The sequence below is a fragment of the Gigantopelta aegis genome, chromosome 1 (assembly GCF_016097555.1).
Source record: "Gigantopelta aegis isolate Gae_Host chromosome 1, Gae_host_genome, whole genome shotgun sequence".
Classification (NCBI taxonomy): Eukaryota; Metazoa; Mollusca; class Gastropoda; order Neomphalida; family Peltospiridae; genus Gigantopelta; species Gigantopelta aegis.
This window is the reverse complement of record NC_054699.1, coordinates 15,463,645-15,471,741: the sequence shown is the minus strand read 5'-3', so window position 1 is coordinate 15,471,741 and position 8,097 is coordinate 15,463,645. Positions and strand designations below refer to the sequence as shown.

Below are 8,097 nucleotides of genomic sequence, written 5' to 3'. Positions count from 1 at the left end.
ATAACCTCTAGCCTCAAAGGTGTTGAACACCATACACGTTTGTTTAACGACACCCCTAGAGCACACTGATTTATTAATCATTGGATTTTGGATGTCAAAGATTTGGTAATTTTGACATTTTATATAGTCTTAGTTAGGAAACAATTTTCCCATTAGTATTGGGCGCGGATACAGGATTTCTGAAAAGGTGGGTGGGTCCAAATGTGATGACTGATCTCTTCTTTTACACATTTAATTTAATCACGTTTCCCCTTAAAGGTTATGGTCGGTTTTCAAAAGGGGGGGGGGGGGGAGGGGTCCGGACCCCTGGAACCGCTACTGGGATGCCTTTTCCCCCATAATATGGAATTTACTACACATTATTTATTTCTGAGCCGATTGATTATTAAGGTTATTTCCAAAACACTTTTACTTTTCTTCTTACGTGAAACCAAACTGAAATTATTTGCAAAAACCCCCCAACATTTTTATAGAATGATGGGATGGACTATATGGATCTCATAACACCATCCCATAGACAGAATAGCACATACCATGGCCTTTTATATACCAATCAAGGTGCACTGGCTGGATCAAGAAAAAGCTCAATGGGCTCACAGATGGGCATAAATCCTATGAGGCGAGCATTTTACCACAGGGCTACACCTTGCCCGCTCATTCATTTATTCAAATGTCTCTCTTCTTTTCTGGGGCTGGGCGTAGTCTAGTGGTAAAGCGCCCGCTAGATGCGCGGTCGATCTGGGATCGATCCCCGTCGGTGGGTCCAGTGGGCTATTTCTCGTTCCAGCCAGTGCACCACGACTGGTATATCAAAGGCCGTGGTATATACTACCCTCTCTGTGGGATGGTGCATATAAAAGATATAAAAGATCCCTTGCTGCTAATCGAAAAGAGTAGCCAAATATCTGTGGTCTTTAACCATTTGTCTGACGCCATATAATCGTAAATAAAATGTACCGAGTGCGTCGTTAAATAAATCATTTCTTTCTTTCTCTTCTTTTTTTTTTTTTTTTTGCGAGGTAGGGGGTTGAAACATTTTCCATTGGGTTGCAATCCCCTTTTCACAAGTTGGTCAATGCGTCCTTTTATTGGTCGTATTATGGTATGATATTGTCCGTCCATTCGTATATCCTCGCGGTATGGGTTTTGGCGCGGATAAGCAACGATCTCGCGTAGTATAGAAATAACTATGTTTTTCTTGTTATGATAGACAGAGACATAACCTAATGTGTATATATCATTTAAATATAAACATTAAATTCAATATATAGTGAGAATTTTAGTTTTTGTTTTAGTTTACTTGTGTATACTGTAATATTCTAACCTTTTTGCTGCGGTACCGTATATATTTTGAAGCGGAACATCCAGATAACTTCTGAATGACCAATATATACGAAAAATAGCTCCAAACAACTGATAACGAAATGTGGTGGTCCATAAATTCCATATTAATAATACACGAGAAAAATAACACTATTAAAATACATTTTAACCCTATTATCACATGTAAACTATAGCCCAGTGCAAACATAGTCACTATTTGTACATTGATAGGGTGGGGGTAAATTTGACAGCCCTTTGAGGGCTTTTTTGTTTGTTTGTTTATTATTACTATTATTCAAAACAATGTCCACTACACATTTCATGTGAAATGTATATTATTTTAAGATGTAATATGCACTTGAACGTTATTTAAGTCTGACCCAATATATAATCATATGCAATACATGTAAAATAAGGACAGGGAACTCATTCGGACGTCCATAGAAGTAGATTGAGGTAGGGGTGGTCTAATTGTTTTGTGTTTATCCTAGAGTAGCAGACGACAATGTCTCGTGCAGCAGGTGAGTAAAATTCAGTGTTAAAATTTGGAGATACAGGGATGTTTATGTATGTTTAAAATTTTCCTTACGGAAAATAGTACTTTGATGACGCACAATTGCTATTTCAAGATACCGCGCCAAAATACATTCCGCGTCATAATATATACCGAGACGATACATGTCCGTCCATGCATCCACACGTAAATGTTTCATTTTCGGAGTATATACAATGGCGTAGCCATCATGAGGCAGACGAGGCGCTTGCCTTTTCTGGAATTTCCCCAGATTTATTTATTTTTCCCATGACACTGATATTTATTTTACAGGTCTGGGTTTTCCTCAGCGTTTTTTGCTCTCTGGCTACGTCCCATCAAATCTTGTATGCAAGTTATCTTGGAATGGCGGTGTGTCACGTACGGTACCATAACTAGGCCACTGCGACCTACTTTTCACGCATCACCACACATTAAAGGAAATACTTGTCCAGGCCGTATCAGTTCATATAGGATCATCAAATCTTACATGCAAGTACAATTTGGGATGATTGTGTGTTGCATACCATAACTATGTCACCATGACCTACATTTAACGGGCATACCATGTACACCCGTATTCTTGTTCCTTTGGTCCAACCCCTCCCCCGTAATTTTTTTTTTTTTTTAAATTAATTTTTTAAAACAAAATCCTGGATACATCCTTTGCTTGGCTTGCTATGAATATATAGTAAATTTTCTTTGATGACTATGTGTCAGAATGTCCAAATGTTTGAAATCCAACAGCTGATAATTAATTAATCAATGTATAATCGATAATTAATTAATTTATTTATTTTATATTTCCAGGATGTAATGGTTTGGAATTGGTGACTGTTTTCATGTCTTGAATGCCTAGATATGTGCTAAAAGCTGATCCGTGCCAGAAGCAGGCTTGTAACATAACGAAATGTTTACAAGGTCAGACACGTATACATGTGTAGTTAGGGGAGGGGTGGGGAGGGGGGATATATAGTTAACTGGTTAGAGTGTTCGCCTGAGGTATTGTGGATCTGGCTCAGTTGGTAATTAAGTGCTTGCCTGAGGTTCTTTGTTCGTAGGTTGGAACGAAAAAAACCCAAATCAGTTGAATGAATCCTCCGCGGTGGTTCGATCCTGCAATGCAAGCATCTCGAGTAAGCATTCAATCGACTGAGCTAAATCCTGCCCGAAAATGGGTTACATGACGATAATTATATGTTTACGTCTGATTTGATGTTAGCACACCAGGGAAACGTGGTGACTTTTGATATGTTATTACTAATGATGTTTTGCATCTATCCTGAAAGACCGGCCTCGGTGGCGTCGTGGCAGGCCATCGGTCTACAGGCTGGTAGGTACTGGGTTCGGATCCCAGTCGAGGCATGGGATTTTTAATCCAGATACCGACTCCAAACCCTGAGTGAGTGCTCCGCAAGGCTCAATGGGTAGGTGTAAACCACTTGCACCGACCAGTGATCCATAACTGGTTCAACAAATTCCATGGTTTGTGCTATCCTGCCTGTGGGAAGCGCAAATAAAAGATCCCTTGCTGCCTGTCGTAAAAAAAAGTAGCCTATGTGGCGACAGCGGGTTTCCTCTTAAAAACAGTGTCAGAATGACCATATGTTTGACGTCCAATAGCCGATGATAAGATAAAAAATCAATGTGCTCTAGTGGCGTCGTTAAATAAAACACACTTTACTATCCTGAAAAAACAAATCAGCTCTGTATACTATTTATTTCAGGTTTAAATACTACGGCCAAACAAATAAAATTCTTGTTAACTTTGTGGTCGGCGTGCGCGTCGATTTTGACCTCCCGCGGTATGATGTCGATTTTTGCAGTAGTAGCCTGTGGGTTGTACAGAACTCCCCATGCTACTGTTTAGAAAAAATATTTAAGGTACCAAGGCAAAGGAGGGGGCACCACATCTTCATAAATCAAGGCTAATATTCGTTCCTCGTATTCAGCCTTGATACATGTAGTCAAGATTACTGATATCCACTACTAGCGCCCTTTATTGGAAGAAAATTTGTAACACCGATTATGTCCCTTACACGATGACATCGCTGACCAATCACAGCATCGGTAACATGTGACAATCTTGAAAGCAATATCAAAAATTAACCGCCGAAACCTTTTTTTTTTAACATATCGTGACAAACACGATACGTTTCCACGAACGCTGACGCTGCCATCTTTGTTTACAATAACAAGGGAATCTATAAGGAGCGTTGCGATTTGTTGCAATCAGATCTCATCGCATCCAATGAAATTTAAGCATTTTGTGGCACGATTTCTTGACGACATGTATCAAGGCTGAATATGAGGAACGAATATTAGCCTTGATTTATGAAGATGGGGGTTTACCATGGCCATTGATGATGGACTAAGGCAGATGAGGAAGACGTAAAAAAAAACCCCTAAATATACCTTCCTTTTCTGTGCATTCCATGCTTTTCAATTCTGGAACTTAGGACTGACTAGAGACTGACTTTTTTTTTTCGGCCTAATGTGTCTGGACTAAATCATAAATGTTTTAGGAAAGCCCAATAACTAATCATATTTTTTTTAGGAAAGCCCAGGCAACTAAGGCCACCACACCCCGTCTAAACATTCTGACGATTGTTCAGTTTATATGTATTTGCAAATATTCTGAAAAGCGTTGTTGGGGGGGGGGGGGGGGGGGGGGGGACATCAGTAAAATGCTTCCCTTTTGATATTAGTTTTCAATAGCTAAAACTTGCTTCTACCCAGTATTGTTTTTAACTTCCAAGTTAGCCTTCTGTATTTTATCCACCATTTTATTCGTTTCTCATAAAAATGTTAGTTTTACACTAACGAAACGTGCCATATTTTAAATATCTTTGTTATCCTATTGGTCAGCTCCTGATTCTAACCCGTATAGGGGCGGGACGTAGCCCAGCTCGCTGTGCGGTCGGTCTGGGCTCGATCCCCGTCGGTGGGCCCATTGGGCTATTTCTCGTTCCAGCCAATGCACCACGACTGGCATATTAAAGGCCGTGGTATGTACTACCCTGTCTGTGGGATGGTGCATATAAAAGATCTCTTGCTGCTAATCGAAAAGAGTACCCCATGAAGTGGCGACAGCAGGTTCCCTCTCTCAATATCTGTGTTGTCCTTAACCATATGTCTGACGCCATATAACCGTAAATAAAATGTGTTGAGTGCGTCGTTAAATAAAAACATTTTCTTCCTTCCATCCTTCTACCCAGTATTGTTTTTAACTTCCAAGCTAGCCTTCTGTATTTTACCTACCATTTTATTTGATTCTTATAAAAATGTTAGTAAAAAAACGAGTAATATTTTAAATATTTGTTTATGTACATTTAATTTTAAGGTGACTTCATAATAACCATAAATTTAGAGTTTTGTTATTTGACTTTTTTAGAACATAACTACCAGGAAGCTGCCTGTGAGTCTGTTGTTGCTATGATGAGAAAATGCTGTGATAGGGTTGGGGCGGAAGAATCCGTTTGCTGCTCTGGATTTAGAAAAACTGATAAAAAGTCCGCATCCTGATGAGCACTGTGTTCTGATGAATGATTTAACTTTCGGGTAAGAAGCTTTACGAGTAAAATCAGTATGAAAGAGTCTGTTCTCTGAGTTTTCTGCTATTGTATTTGTAAAGATATTTCAGACTAACAGACCCTTTTAACAACTAAAATTACATATTAAATATATTTTCTTGTTTTGAATATGCATTTGAGCGTGTGTGTGTTTGTGTCTGTGTGTGTGTGTGTCTCTCTCTCTCTCTCTCTCTCTCTCTCTCTCTCTCTCTCTCTCTCTCTCTATATATATATATATATATATATATATATATATATATATATATATATATATCTGTGTGTGCGTGTGCGCGCGTGAGGCGCGGGTGGCTGTCACCTCCATATGCTCCCGTCTCTGACATCATCTGACCGGCCTCGGTGGCGTCGTGGCAGGCCATCGGTCTACATGCTGGTAGGTACTGGGTTCGGATCCCAGTCGAGGCATGGGTTTTTTAATCCAGATACCGACTCCAAACCCTGAGTGAGTGCTCCCCAAGGCTCAATGGGTAGGTGTAAACCACTTGCACCGACCAGTGATCCATAACTGGTTCAACAAAGGCCATGGTTTGTGCTATCCTGCCTGTGGGAAGCGCAAATAAAAGATCCCTTGCTGCCTGTCGTAAAAGAGTAGCCTGTGTGGCGACAGCGGCTTTCCTCTAAAAATTTGTGTTGAGTGCGTCGTTAAATAAAACATTTCTTTCTTTCTTTCTGACATCTGTGCCCATATGTCTAATATTCATTTATTTCCGTACTTGCAGGAGAGGCAGAAACTGACGAGGATGAACAAATGGAAGTTGATTTTCATCAAATGTTGACTTCTACTCACATTCTGAAACCATGGGAGTGATCGTAGTTTGTTACCTTTTACATATTTATTACTAATAAATTATTTTACTTCCGAAATAAGAGTTCAGTTCTGTATTTCATGCACTTCTTTTAAAGAGGAGTTTTGTTTTTAGCACGGATAATGACAGAAACAAAAAAGCATCCGTTGTGTTTGAAAACAAAGACTGAATGTAGAGGTAAATGGTAAAATAAACTGCACATGTTTATGAAGGCGAAAGAAAGCTACAAATACTGTACTTGAGACTTCGATTAGGAATAAGTGATATAAATGGCCACAAATTTACACGCTTCGTTGGAGAACAACCATATGGTACCTGTGGTCATCACGTTGAAGATTTAGAACATTTCCTGTTATTTTGCCCTCTATACAATAGAGAGCGCCAGACCTACATATCCAGGTTAAATCATTTAAATTTAAATATCAACACATTAATATATGGCGATCCCAAATTAACACTACACAAAAATAGTCTCATCTTCAAAGCAATACACAATTTCATTGCTGAAAGCAAACGTTTTGACTGATAAAACTGTCCGCCTTCTCCTTTATTCTTCTTCTTTCTTTCTTCTAATCTCTATACAAATATTTGTATTTTGACAGGTTAAAAATACAATAGTTTTACGTTCTTCATCACTAAACGCACATTTTGTATTTTTCTCAACATGTCCATGTTGGCCAGTTAATACTTCAATTGCATAATGTAGGCAAAGGTCTTTATATAGGCTATACCTGTTGACCAATCCCATCTGTTAATATATAACCAGAAATAAATATTGTTTCAAGGGACACTCCTGAGTTTGCTGCAAGTTTTAAGGTGTTATCGACTAACAGACATTTTAACGATTGTAATTACATATTAAATATATTTTTCTGTATAACATATTAGTGGCTGTATATTAAACGTGTTTCTGATCTTTCTAAAATTTGTACTAGGTTGAATTTAATTTTATTTCCCAAAATATAATGTTTTCGTACGTACGAAATTATTTTAAGACAAAATTCAGTTTGGGCTTCTGACAAATTGAATATACAGACGCTGATATTCTAAACAAGAAAATATATGTAATATGTAAGTTTAATCGTAGACCTATTTTATTAGTCGGGAACATCTTACAATGCAGCAAACTCGGGAATATCCCTTTAAACCATAATAAACAGAAAGTGAAAGTAACAGAAAGACAGGAGCAGTGTTATAATCCGAAATCAGATCTTACTGTGTGACTGCCTTTGTTAGTACGTTTGACACGAACCGATGCCTACTGAAAAGCATCCGTGTTGGTTCTGGACAAGGACTGGATGTAGAGTCTGATGTCAGAAGAAACTGAAAGATAGTAGTGCTACTTAATCAGAGGCTTGGTTCACAAAGCTGTCATAAGCAATAATCCATCAACCTTGAAAGTCTTTTTGCATTCATTCATTGGGTTGTGGAGGCGGGTCGTAGCCCAGTGGTAAAGCGTTTGCCTGATGCGCGGTCAGTCTGGGATCGATCTCTGTCGGTGGGCCCATTGGGCTATTTATTGTTCCAGTCTATACACCACGACTGGTTTATCAAAGGCCGTGGTAAGTGTTGTCCTATCTGTGGGATGGTGCATGTAAAAGATCCCTTGCTACTAATGGAAAAATGTAGCGGGTTTCTCTCTAAGACTATTTGTCATCCACTAGTCGATTATTAATAAAACAATGTGCTCTAATGGTGTCGTTAAACAATACAGACATTTTTTTTTTGTTGGGTTGTGGAGCAAAGGTGGTGTATTTTCATCCCATAGACCATCAAACTGTCGGTGACCCTCACACTTTAAAATACACTCTGCAGGCCCTGCTGCTAGATGGCAAAGTTGAGAGAA

The 8,097-nt window shown here is 38.9% G+C and overlaps 1 long non-coding RNA gene across 1 annotated transcript; it reads left to right on the top strand.

The window, feature by feature from the left end:
* On the top strand, window positions 1-6,309 carry LOC121390398. The gene is made up of 4 exons (XR_005960209.1): window positions 1-105; window positions 2,666-2,776; window positions 5,250-5,416; window positions 6,165-6,309. It is a non-coding gene; the product is annotated as an uncharacterized LOC121390398 (long non-coding RNA).
* The last annotated feature ends 1,788 nt before the right edge of the window (window positions 6,310-8,097 follow it).